Raw genomic sequence first — 17,979 nt, 5'->3', positions numbered from 1 at the left:
ATTTCCTCCCACAGCCTCTTCAGCTTGCCTATGCTGAATTAGAACTAAGGAACTCAAGGATATTTTGATGTATTATTAAACATAATTGTCATCAACATTATTTGATGATTAATATGTAATATCTATGTAACAGGAAAACATATGAATTCAGGTATTGTCTGGAATATCTAGGATATGTATATTGCCTTCAGGCTTTTGGTAAATAATAAAATTGATCTTGCTAGTTTATTTAACATTGGCTATAGTTCCTGGGGATTATGCAAAATACCAGAATTTGTTTAAGCAATGGAACTATCTGAAATGAGTTTTTCAAGAAAATTACAAGTTTCAAGTTTTATAAAATACCTAGGCACCTATACATGACTTGAAAGCTTGGAGTAAAGTATCAAATGGTAAATGCTGACTGTATTAGTATTGCAAATAATCCATAGTAATTGTATAAAATAACCAAAATGGTTTACTCAGTATGAAAAAAAATTATTTTAAAGGTTTTGTTTCTAATAACTCTGGCAGGTATACACTAGCCTGATTGCTAGTGTTTATTGCCCTTGATGGAGGGTAAACTGTTCTTACATAAGTAATAGCTGATTTCTATAATGTGCCTGTAATAGTTACATAGCAAATGAAAATACTTAGAGTTTCTTTTTAGTAGTTTGTGATTTCTCATGGTAACTTAGATCCTCACTGGTTAAGAAAGTGACAGATGAGGATACTATTTTACTTATGTTGTCCAGTAAAACATGTTTTCCACCAAAAATGTAGTCTGTTAAAATATTTTATAAAGTGACCTCCAAGATAAGCCAGCTTGAATATCTGTTTTCAACATTTAGACTTCAGAGGCCACCCTTGAGGCTGAAGAACCCTGGAGCTACTAGCATTGAAAGAATACCAACTCAAGTTATTCTTTTGCCAGAAAAGATCACTAGTTAGGAGTATTAGCCAGGTGCTGCTAACATACCTTGCCAGATCTTGGGATAACACGTTTGCTTAGGGCCTAAATTTGGTTTCCTATGCAGCATCATGACCGGCCACTACTGAGAGTTGGGCAAGTCCATGAACACATCCACTGATAATTTCTATATTTATAGAAAGCCAGAACATGTGTAGATAATCACACAATTAGATATTTATGTAGTGCCAGATTTTATGAATACGAGAATTTGTTAATTAGCACAAGGACTAATCATTAAAATTCAAAAATAGATAAATAAACAGGAATGCCATTTATTTGTTAACATTTCATGGGGAAAGTATGCAGCTGCTATCCTTTTGATGAATATAGGCTTCTGGAGATAAAAATGTGCAGAATAAAAAGTATCTGCAATTTTTGAAACCCTAATGAGTAAAATCCAATAAATCACTATATACTCTTTATATTAAAAATAATCACAGTGATTCTCCTCTTAAGTTAAAAAAAAAAAGAAAAAAGTTTAAACTGGCATATGCTTAGCATTTGAATTATATGGTCTGGCATTCCATTTTTTTTTTTTTTATCCACTGTTTGGTTCTTTTCAAAGAGCCAAAGCTGATTTTCATCAGATAGGAGTTAAAAAGCACACACACGTCACTCAGTACCAAATTGTTTTAGCTAAAGGCCATGGCAAAGCATGAAATAACTTCTTTAGAGCACTTCCTCATGTGGGTGTGTTAGATAACTGTCTGCTCCAACATTAAAATGAAACGCACTGTGACCTGATCAAGACTTTGGGGATCTAAACGGGCAGATATCATGTGCTGATAGGAAGAGATGCCTATAACCAATAAGGCTTATTAATGAATTTTTCTGGCACTCTATACCCTCCTGTAATGCAAGCTTTTCAGCTTTCCAAATCCCTATACAGCAGACTACAGTGGTTTTGAGTTTATTTGTGTACATTTTACAATGTCCTGCTGTATTTAGATTGTGACAGTCCCTCCCAGAAAAGGCCAAGATTATTTTTCATACTAAAAATATTTTAGATCTACTGAAGTTTAAGAATTATAATGCAAAAGAAAACGTATGCACATTCTAAAATTTAAACGAAACATAAAAATGACTAAATTCTTTCTTGCTTTTGTTCATGCTAGAAGGTTAAAGGAAATTCTCATTTTCTCTTGAAAGTCTCTCCATGTTTTGTTTGCTTGTGGTTAACATAAACATATATAACATGAAATTTAAAAAAAAATACTGTATCTGCAAAGAAACTGTGATTTCTTTATCCATACATGGATGGCTGTGTGCATAAATGCACATGTATGCAGATATCGCCACGTATATATGTATACAAAAAAAAAAGAGAATGATTGACCAAGACATAGATGAAAGATTTCTACTGATAAAAGAGTAGAATTTTAGATAGTCCTCACAATGCTAACATAGAAAATGACAGGTGCATGAGACATGCACACTTTTGACATACGGTATTAGTTTTGAAACAAATTTTTGGGTCAGAGTCTGAAATGGCATAAATTATATATAAAATTGTATTTGAAAAACAAAATTATCATGTACCAAATTAACATAAAAGACTCTCCTAAAGTTCCCCTTAGACCTTAGGGAAAAAAAATCTTTGACGGGATCTGATTGGGTATACTTAGTATTTGTACTACTCTTGGTCAAAGCCAGCCTCTCCAGTTTAAAAAAACAGTTCAGGCAAGATAAGCAAATTGAAAGTCTCGGAATAAATTTCTTAAAAGAAGAGGTGAAAAAGACTTTTAGCAGCAAAAGTTCATCACCTTCCAGAAATAATGGATTTTTAATAAACATTTTACTAGGTTTCAACCTTGAGAATGTGTTTGGGAATCTGCTCTAGCGTCCCAGGTGGGTTAAGAATATTGCTTTATGGACTTCTTTGTGTTGTCAGAGAGGCCTAATGGAATTAAGGGGGAAAAAGTCTGCCACTTCTATTAAATAAATAATTTATTACAAAAAGATGATTGTTATTATCAAAGATCTCTACAGATCAGCATCCATTTTCTAACATTGCTGTGTATATGCCGAAACACTTGCGTCTCTATGTGACTTAAATTTTACCAGATGAATAGCAGTTTTACTTTGACAAATCTGAAATAAAATTCCATTAAGAAGTCCATTTCAAATGGAGCTTATTAAAATAATCCCTTCAATTTTGAAGAACACTATTCTGGGAAAACTCTTCAACAATGTCTGCTAGTTTGAAATGTAACTTTTCCCACTATATAAAATAAGAAAAGAAAGGAAAAGAAAGCACCACAAAACTGTATTTGAAATAAAAGATATATTATTTATACTCCCCAAAATGTTAAATGAATACTTACAGTTGTTGTGCAAGATGGCCTGATACACTTCATAGCTTCCACTTTGTAAAAAGATGGCCAGCCCCTCACTCCACCCTCCCCAAGCATAAATAAACAGTAACATACTAAAAGGAAACTGTCCTAGGATAAAAACTGCTTGTTAAGAAAGTTTGAATTCTTACTAACCAAAGTGGTATTCCTATAAATGTAAAAGCCCATCTGCAAAATAAAAGTTAGAAAACAGAATACCTTATTTGTTTCTAAATACATCCCCCAGATGCAATGTTTCTGTGTGTGATGACAAAAATAATTACTCAATTCTTACCCACCCTCAGCAACTACCCCTCACCTTATGTCCAATGACATTAAATAAACATGCTGGCAAAAAAGTATTCAACCTGCTTCAAGGATTTAAACTGTAAATATGGACTTTAAACTTCAACGTAAAACAAAGAACAAGAGTCTCACTTTAGTAATACCCACACTGGCACTGCAGCTAAAACTCATTGGCAAATAACTAACAAAACCCAGTTAGCAATAAATAAGGACAACATGATATATAGACAGACAGATGGAATTGCATAAACAGACAAGAAAAGCAAAGAGACAAACATACAGAAGGGTCTGTTTTAAAAGACTGAAAGATTCTGATTTATTTGGTACTTTAGTGAGAAAAATAGATTTGTTAGTAATTATTTTTAAAGTAACAAAACTGGATCACAAGGGCACACCCCTAAGTAAGTAGGAAGAAAATTAGTAAAGGGGAGGCCTCTTACAGATGTTCTAAATTTTAAGCTAGCACTAGCTCTGTCAAACTTAAATCTGGAAATTAAAATTCAAGGAAGAAAGAATAAAGGCACTGGGGGCTAAAGGGGATGACAGAGGGGGAATTGAGGAAACAGGAATGTTTTTAAGAAAGTTGTCTGCCCTACCTTCTTCCCCAGCGCTGAGTTTCTCTTCTTATAATCGGTGTCTCCCTGGAAGTACAGTGTGAGTGGTAATGACTGCCTGCCTCCCTAATGAGTCCATTTTCCTGCTCTTGATGTTGTGTATATACACACACTGCAACCTACCTTACAAACCACAGAGACGGGAAGAGAGAGAGAGAGCAAGAGAGAGGAGGGAGGAGGGAAGAGAGGGAGAGAGAGACAGAGACAGAGCAAGCGAGTAAGAGAGAGAGAAGAGGGGAGAGAGAGAGAAAGAAAAACAGAAAGAAACAGAGAGAAAGGCACAGACAAAGCCCTCCTACCAGACAGCAGACAGCCCTCCTTCCCCTATCCAGCAAAATGCAACTCGTCTAATGCAGCAACAGGTTCAGTATTTCCAGACTTACAGAGTGAAAAAGGTATATTCTCTCTATCATTATTGCTTGGAAATAAACAGTTTAAGAGCAGCTGGCTCCACCTTCTTTATTTATGCTCCATTATGAAGAATGTATTGTTTCAGTTCTGGCAGTACATGTAATTATCATAAATACATTTTTGCATATAAGGAAGAAAGTGAAATGCATAGCTTATTTGTGCAATCTTTTAAATTAATTTTTTAATATGTGAAGAATGTCAACAAATCTGCTCTGACAAAAGCCTAGTAATGATTTTAAAGTCAGAGCAGTCTTAAAGGAGGCTCTGTAAGAAACAGACTCCAAACAATAGGAAAACTGATCTCAGACAAAACTGGTAACTGCAAAGAAGAAATCATTGCTCAGTTAATAAATCAAGACCATATACAAAATTGCAGACCTACAAAATTACAGGCCAGAACAGAATTAAGCTTAATTAAGTAACTAATAGGCTAGGACCCTAGAAGAAGGGAGATTGGCTTCTCATTTGAAGCATCTAGCTGTACAAACATCACAATGCAATGTACTCTGTGTGAACAGGTGCAATGCGTATAGTACATAGTGGTACAATGACAGAAATAATTCCCATAAGAAGCTACCATCACAATCAGGACAAGATTTCATAGAATATGGGTCTGAAACTATAGCAGTTAACCTTAATCTTTTATTAGGAGGGAAAAATAAAAATAATCAAAGCTTCTAAATAAACCTGCCTTAAAAGAAAAAAATAAAACAGTTTTCCTTTGTCTGATACTTCTAAACAGATTTTATCTAAATTCCAGTTCCAAAATTACACTGTTATTATACTCCTGGCCCCATCATATGTTTCCCACCCACTTTCCCCACTCCCAGGTGCCCTTTCTCCTATAAGTGATATATTTGCAGCTATAGAATTACAAACATCAGAAGACAGAACTAGTTTTAAGCCACTCTCTTCATTCCCTAATTTTTAAAAACTAGACTCTGCTTGATGAGTCATATCTCCTTCAAGCATTATGTCTATCTAGACACCCACCTTCCTTAATATATTTCTATATAGTTTGGCTATGTGTCATTTAGATGAGACTTAAGAACATCATAATAGAGGTAAAATTTTCTAAAGAATATTTACACACAAATAAAAATATACATATTTACACACAAATAAAGAATATTTATACACAAATAAAAAATATAAGTGCATATGACTTATTCAAACCCTGCATTTGGGCAACAATGACCCTAAGTATATTAATTGTAAAAATCCTTTTTATGTGGCTTTGTGTATTAACATGCTTCAAAAATTAGAATATGTCTCTCTGCGTGAACAAAACTACCTTGCTAAAAAAGCTTCAATTCCTTTGTTTAAAAAAAAAAACAATTTTCAATTAAAAATTAAATAACTCAATATATAACTTATAGATCAACTATGTATTTATCTTATTCACAGATATCTTTAAAAATGTCAAATAAATTTCGGGCCATTTTTAGAATACAGATTAATATTGCTTTAGGTATTTTCAGGGTAGATAACCTACAGCATAGATTCTAGAATGCAATATCTAGCTATACATTACACAAACTCTCTTGGGAAATTTCTAGCAAGAAACCAAGAGTCCTGACCACTCTAGTCTCATTGTAACCCACCAATTTAACCTCTCTAGTGCTGGGTTAGTATTTCACCCTTCCAGGGTAGATGATTAAGAGGAGACAGACACACACTAAAAATGATGTAACAATCACCTACTTCAGTTCACTTGTCTGTAAAGAAACTTTTCCAAAATACATTTAGTGTGCCCAAGGTACCAGCCTGCATCTCCTCCTCACTGTTTGGCCTGGCAAGTCTGCTTTTCTATTACTGCCCTATTGTTTCTCTGAAGCTTTATTAAAATGTATTAAGAAAAACGTCAATTAAAAAAACACATAAACCTCACAGTTTGACAGATAGCTCTGAATTAGATATTTGTATTTTCTGAATTTTTAAAATAAGATTCCAGGTATTTTATTTTGTTTCATTTTGTTTTAATTCAAGGAGAAGATAGTATTTGGTTTCTACCAGCAGGAATCAAAAGGAATATAAAGAACCATGAAGTCTCTTTTTAAAAAAACATCCTGAGAGCTAAATTTAAGAGAAAAATAAATCTTTTGGCTTAGTGAAAAATAAGGCCATGCATGGTGGCTCATGCCCGTAATCCCAGCACTTTAGGAGGATGAGGCACGTGGATCACCTGAGGTCAGGAGTTCAAGACCAGTCTGGCCAACATGGTGAAATTCCATCTGTACTAAAAATACAAAAATAAGCCAGGCGTGGTGGTGCGTGCTGGTAGTTCCAGCTACTCGGGAGGTTGAGGCAAGAGAATCACTTGAACCCAAGAAATCAAGGCTGTAGCAAACCAAGCTTGCACCATAGCACTCCAGTCTGGGTTTCAGAGGAAGACTCCATCTCAAAAAAGAAAAAAAAAAGAAAAATGTACAATATCTCAAAACTTTTCCCATATCTGTACATTTTACTAGATTCAAAGCACAATAAGTGGCACACTGTTAGTACTTACTGGAATTCAAGATACACTTCCTCTAGTTGGGTCTGTAGACAACAAGGACTGAAGAAATTATTGTAATTGACTATCATAGTATGGAAGTTATAAAGTTATTAAATTGTTTCATGTGTTGATACATCATGGGGCAATTTGGTCCCATAGAAAGATCCTAAGTGGAAGTTAAAAACTGGTTATGTCACAACTTAAATCTATAGATTCAATTCAATCACAAATAAAATCCCAGAAAATTATTTTGCATATATGAACTAACTGATTCTAAAATTTATACGGAGAGGCAAAAGACTCAAAGTAACCAACATATTCTTGAAAGAGAAGAACAAAGTTGGACAAATGAAACAACCAGACTTCAGGACTTACTATAAAGCTACAGTAATCAAGACTGCATGATATTGGCAAGAGAAAAGACACAGCAGATCAATGAAACAGAATAGACAGCCCAGAAGAAGGCCCACATATATAGTCAACTGATCTTTGACTTAAAAGGAAAAGAAATACAATGGAGCAAAGAAAGCCTTTCCAACAAATGGCGATGGAACAACTGGATATCTACATGCAATAAAATAAATCTAGACACAGTCTTTATACTATTCACAAAAATTAACTCAAAATGGATGGATCATAGACCTAACTGTAAAATGCAAAACTCTCAAACTTCTAAATAGGAGAAAATCTGGATAACCCTGGGTTTCACATGACTATTTTAGATACAACACCAAAGACACGATCTGTGAAAGAAAGAATTGATAAGCTAGATTTCATTAAAATTAAAATTTCTGTTCTGCAAAAGACACTGTAAAGATAATGAAAAGATAATCCAGAGACTGGATGAAAATATTTATAAAATATGTATCTCCCATCCAAGTACTAACAAGGCCTGACCCTGCTTAGCTTCTAAGATCAGACAAGATGGGGTACATTCAGGGTGGTATGATATGTACCTCATAAAGGATTGCTATCTAAAGCATGAAAAGAATTCTTAAAACTCAACAATAAGAAAATATTATAACCTGATTTTAAAATGGGCCAAAGACTTTAAGTCACCTCATCAAAGAAGATATACAGATGGCAAATAAGCATATGAAAGGGGCTCCATATTATATGTCATTGAGGAAATGCACATTAAGAACAATGACACACCACTATATATGTAATAGAATGGCCAAAACCCAGAATACTGACAACACCAAATGATGATGAGGATGTGGAGCAACAGGAACTCTCATTCATTGCTGTAGGAATGAAAAATGGTACAGCCACTTTGGAATACAATTTGGCAGTTTCTTACAAAACTAAACACATATACTATCCAGTAATTGCACTGGTTGTTATTTATGCAAAGGAATTGAAAACTTATACTCACATGAAAACCTACATACAGATGTTTATAGTAACTTTATTCATGATGCCAGTACTTGGAAGAAATTAATATGCCCATTAGTAGGTGAATGGATAAACTATGGTACATCCAGGCAGTGAAATATTATTCAATGCTAAAAAGAAATGAGGTATCAAGTCATGAAAAAACATGTAGGAAAATTAAATGCATATTACTAAGTGTAAGAAGCCAATCTGAAAAGATAGCCTTCTAAACACTCTATGTGGCTATACACACTGTATGATTCCAACTATTTGACATTCTGAAAAAGCAAAAGCCATGAAGACAGCAAAAAGTTACAAGGGGTTAAGATGGAGAGAGGGATGAACAGGAAGTACGCAGGATTTTCAAGGCAGTAAAACTACTTTGTATAATACGATAATGCTAAATACACATCATTATACATTTGTTCAAACCCACAGAAGGCACAATACCAAGAGTGAACCTCAATGTAAACTATGGTGCTGGAATAATAGTAGGTCAAAGTTTGCTTATCATATGCAACAGATATACAACTCTGGTAGGGGATACTGATGATAGGGGAGGGTCTGCATATGTGAAGACAAGGGGTATATGAGATGTCTCTGTACCTCCCCATCAGTTTTACCATGAAACTAAAATTACTCTAAAAAAGCCTATTAAACAATAAATTAAAAGAAAATTGGTTCTGTCCCAGCATTGCCACAAATAGCTTGCATACCCTGAGCAAGTCATGCAACCATCCTGAGCTTCAGTTTCTGCCTATTCTAAAAATAATAAATGTAAAAGGAGGGAATTGAACAGGGTATCATAATAATTATTATTACAGCCAATGCTTAAGTGCTTCCTATGTGCCAGGGACTGTTCTAAGTACTTTTTATTTCTTCACTCTTTAAGGTATAATAATTATCCTATGATGTAGAAATTCTTTTGAGTCTCACTTTCAAGATGAAGAAACAGAGAAATTAAGTGACTTGCCTGAGATCACATATCATAATAATAATAACAGGAGGAGGAGATAAAGATGGCCTAATAGGAACAGCTCTGGAGTGCAGTTCCCAGTGAGAAGGCAGAGGGTAAGTGATCACCACTTTTCCAAATGAGCTTTTACTGCCCACAGACCAGGAGATTCCCGGGCTGAAAAGCCCGCAAGTTTCCACCACAGCTGTTATAGCCAGGCTGCGGGTCTCCGCACTAAAACTCACACAAATCTGGGTGACCGTTTCAACTGGCACCTAGAATGCCTGGGATACAGAGTCACTCATTCAACTGAAAAACAAGGGGGCTGAAACAGGGGGCCAGGTGATCTGGCTCAGTGGGTCCCACCCCCGACAAAGACCAGCAATCTATGCTCTGGATTGAGTTTTGCAGCAAGTGCAGCTGGACCCATGACAGTCCAGCTGAGTGGGGGAAAGGGCATCAGCCATTACCGAGGCAGTCCACCACTACTGAGTCAGTCCACCATTACTGAGGCAGCCCACCATTACTGAGGCAGACCACCATAACTGAGGCAGTTCTAAATGTACCTCTGTAAACAAAACCACAAGGAAGTTCATGCAGCAGGTGGGCAGAGCCCACAGCAGCTCAGCAATGTCTTCTGGCAGACTGTGACTAGTACTACCTTCTTGCTGGGCAGGGCATCTCTAAAAAAAGGCAGCAGCACATCAAGAACTTATAAGTAAAGCCCCACCTTCGCAGGACAGAGCACCTTGGAAAAAAGGCATTTATGAGTTCCACTGCAGCAGACTTAAATGTACCTGCCCAGCAGCTATAAATGGAACAATGCAATTCCCAGCTCAGCACTTGAGCTCCTATAAGGGACAGACTGTCTCCTCAAGCAGCTCCCCAACCTCTCATAAAGGGAGAGCGCAGCTGACATCTGGTGGGTACCCTTCTGGGACGAAGGGTACCAGAAGCATAGCCAACAGATGTCGGTACCACTGGGACACCTCATAAAGGAGATCTCAGGCTGACATCTGGTGGGTACCCTTCTGGGATGAAGATAACAGATGAAGAAACCAGCAGCATCCCCTTACTGTTCTGCAGCTGCTGCAGGTTATCCCCAGGCAAGCAGGGTCTGGAATCAACCTCTAGCAGTCATATAGCAGAGGGGCCTGACAGTTAAAAGAAAAACTATAAAACAAAAAGAAATAACTTCAACATCAACAAAAAGGATGTCCACTCAGAGACCCTATGCAAAAGTCACCAACTACAAAGACCACAGGTAGAGAAATCCACAAAGATGGGAAAAAACCGGCACAAAAAGGATAAAAGCAACCCAAACCAGAATGCCTCTCCTCCTCCAAGGAATCACAACTTCTCACCAGCAAGAGAACGAAGCTAGATGGAGAATGAGTCTGATGAATTGACAGAAACAGGCTTCAGAAGGTGCTAAAAGAAACTTCTCTGAGCTAAAAGAACATGTTCTAACCCAATGCAAAGAAACTAAGAACGTTGAAAAAAGGTTAGATGAAATGCTAACGAGAATAAACAGCTTAGAGAAGAATATAAATGACTTGATGGAGCTGAAAAACATAACATGAGAACTTCACAAAAAATACACATGTTTCAATACCTGAATCAACCAAGCAGAAGAAAGGATATCAGAGATTAAAGATCAACTCAATGAAATAAGATGAGAAGGCAAGATTAGAGAAAAAAGAGTGAAAAGAAATTAACAAAGCCTCCAAGAAATATGGGATTATGTAAAAAGACCTAATCTACGTTTGATAGCTGTACCTGAATGTGACGGAGAGAATGAATCCAAGCTGGAAAACACTCTTCAGGATATTATCCAGGAGAACTTCCCCAATATAGCAAGGCAGGCCAACATTCAAGTCCAAGAAATGCAGAGAACACTATGGAGATATTCCTCAAGAAGAGCAACGCTAAGGCACATAATCCTCAGATTCACCAGGGTTGAAATGAAGAAAAAAATGCTAAGGGCAGCCAGAGAAAAAGAATGGGTTACCCACAAAGGGAAGCCCATCAGACTCAGAGCGGATCTCTCAGCAGAAACCCTACAAGCCAGAAGATAGGGGGGGCCAATATTCAACATCCTTAAAGAAACGAACTCTCAACCTAGAATTTCATATCCAGCCAAACTCCGTTCCATAAGTGAAGGAGAAATAAAATCCCTTACAAACAAGCAATTGCTCAGAGACTTTTGTAACCACCAGGCCTGCCTTACAAAGACCTCCTGAAAGAAGCACTAAACATAGAAAGGAACAGTCAGTACCAGCCACTCCAAAATGCACCAAATGGTGAAGAGCATCAATACAATGAAGAAACTGTGTCAATTAACAGTCAAAACAACCAGCTAGTATCAAAATGGCAAAATCAAATTCACACATAATAGTAACCTTAAATGTAAATGGGCTAAATACCCCAATAAAAAAACACAGACTGGGAAATTGGATAAAAAGTCAAAACCCATTGGTATGCTGTATTCAGGAAACCCATCTCATATGCAAGATCACACATAGGCTCAAAATAAAGGGATGGAGGAAGATTTACCAAGCAAATGGAGAGCAAAAAAAGCAGGAGTTGCAATCTTAGTCTCTGATAAAACATACTTTAAACCAACAAAGATCAAAAGAGACAAAGAAGGGCATTACATAATGGTAAAACGATCAATGCAACAAGAAAAGCTAACTATCCTAACTATATACAAACCCAATATAGGAACACCCAGATGTATAAAGCAAATTCTTAATGACCTACAACGAGACTTAGACTCCCACAAAATAATAGTGGGAGACTTTAACACTCCACTGTCAATATTAGATAGATCAATGGGACAGAAAATGAATAAGGATGTCCAGGACTTGAACTCAGATCTGGACCAAGCACACCTAATAGACATCTATAGAACTCTCCACCCCAAATCCACAGACTATACATTCTTCTCAGCACCACATCACACCTACTCTAAAATTGACCACATAATTGGAAGTAAATCACTCCTCAGCAAATGCAAAAGAACAAAAATCAGAACAAACAGCCTCTCAGTCCACAGTGCAATCAAATTAGAACTCAGGATTAAGAAACTAACTCAGAACCACACAACATCATGGAACCTGAACAACTGGCTCTTCAATGTTGACTGAATAAACAATGGAATGAAGGCAGAAATAAAGATGTTCTTCAAAACCAATGAGAATGAATACGCAACATATCAGAATCTCTGGGACACATTTAAAACCGTTTCTAGAGGGAAATTTGTAGCAATGAATGCCCACATGAGAAGCAAGGAAGGATCTAAAATCAACATCATATCAAAATTGAAAGAGCTAGAGGAGCAAGATCAAAAATACTCAAAAGCTAGCAGAAGACAAGAAATAACTAAGATCAGAGCAGAACTCAAGGAGATAGAGACACAAAAGGCCCTTCAAAAAATCAATAAATCCAAGAGCTGCTTTTTGAAAAGATCAACAAAATAGACACATTAATAAAAATGAAAAGAGAGAAGAATCAAATAGATGCAATAAAAAACAATAAAGGGGCTATTACCACCGATTCCACAGAAATATAAACCACTATCAGAAATTAGTATAAACAACTCTATGCATGTAAACCAGTAAACCTGAAAGAAATAAATAAATTCCTGGATGCTTGCACCCTCCCAAGCCTAAACCAAGAAGAAGTCAAAACCTGAATAGACTAACAACAAGGACTGAAGTTGAGACACCAATTAATAGCCTACCAACCAGAAAAAGCCCAGGTCCAGATGGGTTCACAGCTGAATTCTACCAGATGTACAGAGGAGCTCTTACCACTCCTTCTGAAACTATTCCAAAGAATACAAAAAGAGGGAATCCTTCCCAAATCATTTTATGAGACCAACATCATCCTGATACCAAAACCCAGCAGAGACTCAACAACAACAACAAAAAGAAAACTTCAGGCCAATATCCATGATGAACATAGCTGCAAAGATCTTCAATAAAGTACTGGCAAATTTATTGCAACAGCACATCAAAAAGCTTACCCACCACAATCAAGTAAGCTTCATCCCAGGGATGCAAGACTGGTTCAACATACACAAGTCCATAAATGGAATCCACCATATAAACAGAACCAAAGACAAAACCCACATAATTATCTCGATTGATGCAGAGAAGGCCTTCGACAAAATTCAACAGCACTTTATGCTAAAAAAGCTCAATAAATTAGGTATCAACAAAATGTATCTCAAAATAATAAAAGCTATTTATGACAAACCCACAACAAATATCATACTTAATGGTCAAAAACTGGAAGCATTCCCTTTGAAATCTGGCACAAGACAAGGATGCGCTCGCACCACTCCTATTTAATATAGCATTAGAAGTTCTAGCCAGAGCAATCAAGCAAGAAAAAAGAAATAAAGGGTAGTCAATTACAAAAGGAGGAAGTCAAATTTTCTCTATTTGCAGACAACATGATTGTATATTTAGAAGACCCCATCGTCTGAGCCTAAAATCTCCTTAAGCTGATAAGCAACTTCAGCAAAGTCTCAGGATATGAAAATCAATGTGCAGAAATCACAAGAATTCCCATACACCAATAACAGACTAAAAGAGAGCCAAACCAAGAGCGAACTCCCATTCACAATTGCTACAAAGAGAATAAAATACCTAGGAATACAACTAACAAAGGATGTAAAGGACCTCTTCAAGGAGAATTACGAACCACTGCTCAAGAAAATAAGAGAGGACACAAACAGATGGAAAAACATTCATACTCGTGGTTACGAAGAATCAGTATCATGAAAATGGCCATACTGCCCAAAGTAATTTATAGATTCAACACTATTCCCATCAAGCTACCTATGATCCTCTTCACAGAACTGGGGAAAAAAAAACACCTTAAACTTCATTTGGAACCAAAAGAGAGCCCAATAGCAAAGAGAATTCTAAGAAAAAAGAACAAAGCTGGAGGCATCACGCTACCTGACTTCAAACTATACTACAAGGCTACAGTAATCACAACAGCATTGTACTGGTACCAAAACAGAGATATAGACAAATGGAACAGAAGAGAGGCCTTGGAGGCAATACCACACATATACAACCATCTGGTCTTTAACAAACTTCACAAAAATAAGTAATGGGGAGGAAAGGATGCCCTGTTTAATAAGTGGTGTTTGGATAACTGGCTAGCCATGTGCAGAAAGCAGAAACTGGCCTCCTTCCAGACACCTTACACTAAAATTAACTCCAGATGGATTAAAGACTTAAATTTAAGACCTAACACCATAAAAACCCTAGAAGAAAACCTAGGCAAAACCATTCAGGACATAGGCATAGGCAAGGACTCCATGACTAAATCACCAAAAGCATTGGCAACAAAAGCCAAAATAGACAAATGGGATCTAATTAATCTCCAGAGCTTCTGCACAGCAAAAGAAACATTCATAGAGTGAACCGGCAACCAACAGAAAGGGAAAAAATTTTTGCAATCTACCCATCTGACAAGCGGCTAATATCCAGAATCTATAAAGAACTAAAACAGATTTACAAGAAGAAAAACAAACAAACCCATTCAAAAGTGAGTGAAGGACATGAACAGACACTTTTCAAAAAAGGACATATATGAGGCCAACAAACATATGAAAAATGCTCATCATCACTGGTCATTAGAGAAATGCAAATCAAAACCACATTGAGATACCATCTCACACCAGTTAGAATGGCGATCATTAAAAAATCTGGAGACAACAGATGCTGGAGAGGATGTGGAGAAAAAGGAACACTTTTACACTGTTGGTGGGAGTGTAAATTAGTTCAACCATTGTGGAAGACAGTGTGGTGATTCCTCAAGGCCTTAGAAATAGAAATTCCATTTGACCCAGCAATCCCATTACTAGGTATATATCCAAATGATTAAAAATCAATCTATTATAAGGACACATGCACATGAATGTTCATTGCAGCACTGTTTACAATAGCAAAGATCTGGAACCAACCCAAATGCCCATCGATGATAGACTGGACAAGGAGAATGTGGCACATACACACCATGAAATACTATGCAGCCATAAAAAACAATGAGTTTGTATCCTTTGTAGGGAATGGATCAATCTGGAAACCATCATTCTCAGCAAACTGACACAAGAACAGAAAATTCAAACATCGCATGTTCTCACTCATAGATGGGTGATGAACAATGAAAACAGATGGACACAGGGAAGGGAGAATCACACATTGAAGACCATTGGGGGAACTAGGGGAGGGAAGAGGGGGGTAGGAAGTTTGGGGAGCAATAACATGGGGAGAAATGCCACATATAGGTGATGGGGGATGGAGGCAGCAAGCCACCTTGCCCCATGTACGTATCTATGCAACAAACCTGCATGATCTGCACATGTACCCTAGAAACTAAAGTACTATTTTATATATATATATATATAAAATAGGATTTGAACCCAGACTGTCTAGCTTAGAGATTATGTGCTTAATCATTATATCATACTGTTTTATCCAATACCTAAAGATAGTTAAAGCCCCATCCAACCATAAGATTCTGTGGTTGTGAGTCAAATCCAATGGGTCTTGATGATTTCTTACCCTATCTTGTTGACTAACACAGAATAGTCAAAATTTGTTGTTCAACACCCACAGCTCTCAATACATTTGGTTTAATGGTACAGCAACTCCATCTAAAATACACGCCCAATCATGCATTCTTATAGGCTGCATAATTCAAGATTCAAATATCTAATAGTAATGCAAATAATTGTTTATAAAACCAAATAATAAACACAGTAAGATAATTCCTATTTTCTATAGCCTGAGAAAGAAATGAGAAAGGTAAGAATTCAATTATAAAGGATTTGTTTTTGTTGTTGTTGTTTTTGAGACGGATTCTCTCTCTGTTGCCCAGGCTGAGGTGCAGTGGTGTGATCTCAGCTCACTGCAACCTTCACCACCCAATTTTAAGTGATTCTCTTGCCTCAGCCTCCTGAGTAGCTGGGATTACAGGTGAGTGCCATCACGGTCAGCTCATTCTTGTATTTTTAGTAGAGAGAGAGTTCCGCTGTGTTGGCCAGGCTGGTCTCAAACTCCTGATCTCATGACCCACCTGCCTTGGCCTCCCCAAATACTGGGATTACAGGCATGAGCCTCCACGCCTGGCCCAGAAAAGTCTGGGATTATTGGGTCAAAAGGAGTAAGCACTACATTAAGTAAATGACTTTGCCACTGAGGACACCACCATAAAGTTAATTCTGTGTGGCCTAATTAGGAAATAATTCTTAACCTTGGTCATCTGTTTTAAAATTGTATCTCATCAGGCTGAAGGAAAACTAACAGAGACTATAAGTATATCAGTTTACCAATGGTAGGCCAGAATGATCATCCTTACATGGGAAGAAATGCATATGTAAATAAAATTCGAATCAATAAATGCAACTTAAAGTATTACATGTAAACTATGTCACTAGAAGTACATTTATTATGACCAGAGGATTTTATATGCCTCCCTTCCCTACTAGATTAAGAGACTACCTCCCTACCTCCCTACCATTGTCATCTTCTTCCCCTCTGCCCTCTAGAACAGAGGCCTTATTTATTAAGCTTTGTTGGTCTAGCATGTGGCAGCACACCTGTAATATAGTTGAAACTCAAAAAAGTTTTCTTGAATGAATGAGTGACGAAACAAAGCAACAGCATATAGGGTTTATAAATCTTGGTTAATTTAATAAGATAAATTTGAGATATAAGGATGATATAAAGAACAGGCAAATAGCGTTTTCAAAAAATGTATTAAGTCACATATTAAACACATCTTTAAGATCTTATGACAAACAAAAATATTTAAACAGAAAAAGTAATCTTCAACTTTGCTGTATGTTTGAAAGAATTTCACAATTAAAAGTTGGATAAGGCTGGATGTGGTGGCTCATGCCTGTAATCTCAGCACTTCGAGAGGCCAAGGTACAAGGGTCACTTGAGTCTAGGAGTTTGAGACCAGCCTGGGCAATATACTGAGACAGCATCTCTACAAAAAATCAGCCCTGTGTGGTGGTATGCACCTGCAGTCCTAGCTACTCAGAAGGATGAGGCAAGAGGACTGCTAGCACACAGGAGGTCAAGGCTGCAGTGAGCTATGGTTGCACCACTGCACTCCAATGGGTGACAGAGTGAGACTGTGTCAAATAAGTAACAAGTTTGATTTAAAAAAAAACTTAAAATAACAAGTTTTTTAAGTTCTGGGATATGTTCTGTGCATGTATCCCAGAACTTAAAAAAAATGTATATATGTATGTGTGTATGTGTATATATATATTCCCATACAACTAGCAGAATTTCAATAAACATCATTTCTGAGAAGAAAATTCAGCTTGCCTTCACATTTCATTCATCTATTATTTCTTTCACATCTATAGTATAAGTGTTCAAGTAAAAGCCTGAAGTTGGCTTTAGAGTATTTCATAGGAATGGAATTGTCTTCTTTGAGGCAAACATATCGATAAGCTGTTGGGGTCAGAGAGTGAGGTATGAATACTTGTG

At 36.8% G+C, this 17,979-nt stretch overlaps 1 protein-coding gene across 46 annotated transcripts in view; it reads right to left on the bottom strand.

Moving 5' to 3' along the window:
• The window catches only part of ZBTB20 (zinc finger and BTB domain containing 20), an 829,160-nt gene that overhangs the window by 767,759 nt on the left and 43,422 nt on the right, over positions 1 to 17,979 (bottom strand). For 25 of the 46 annotated variants that reach the window (XM_078352090.1, XM_078352082.1, XM_078352087.1 and 22 more), the window contains exon 1: positions 4,188 to 4,321. The exons of the other annotated variants lie outside the window; for them this stretch is intronic. The gene's annotated coding sequence lies outside the window, so the exon portion shown is untranslated. Of the gene's footprint in view, positions 1 to 4,187; positions 4,322 to 17,979 lie in introns of those variants that run through there. 46 annotated transcript variants of the gene reach the window in all.

This window comes from Callithrix jacchus, chromosome 15 (genome assembly GCF_049354715.1).
Source record: "Callithrix jacchus isolate 240 chromosome 15, calJac240_pri, whole genome shotgun sequence".
NCBI lineage: Eukaryota > Metazoa > Chordata > Mammalia > Primates > Cebidae > Callithrix > Callithrix jacchus.
This window is presented reverse-complemented; position numbering and strand designations above follow the sequence as displayed.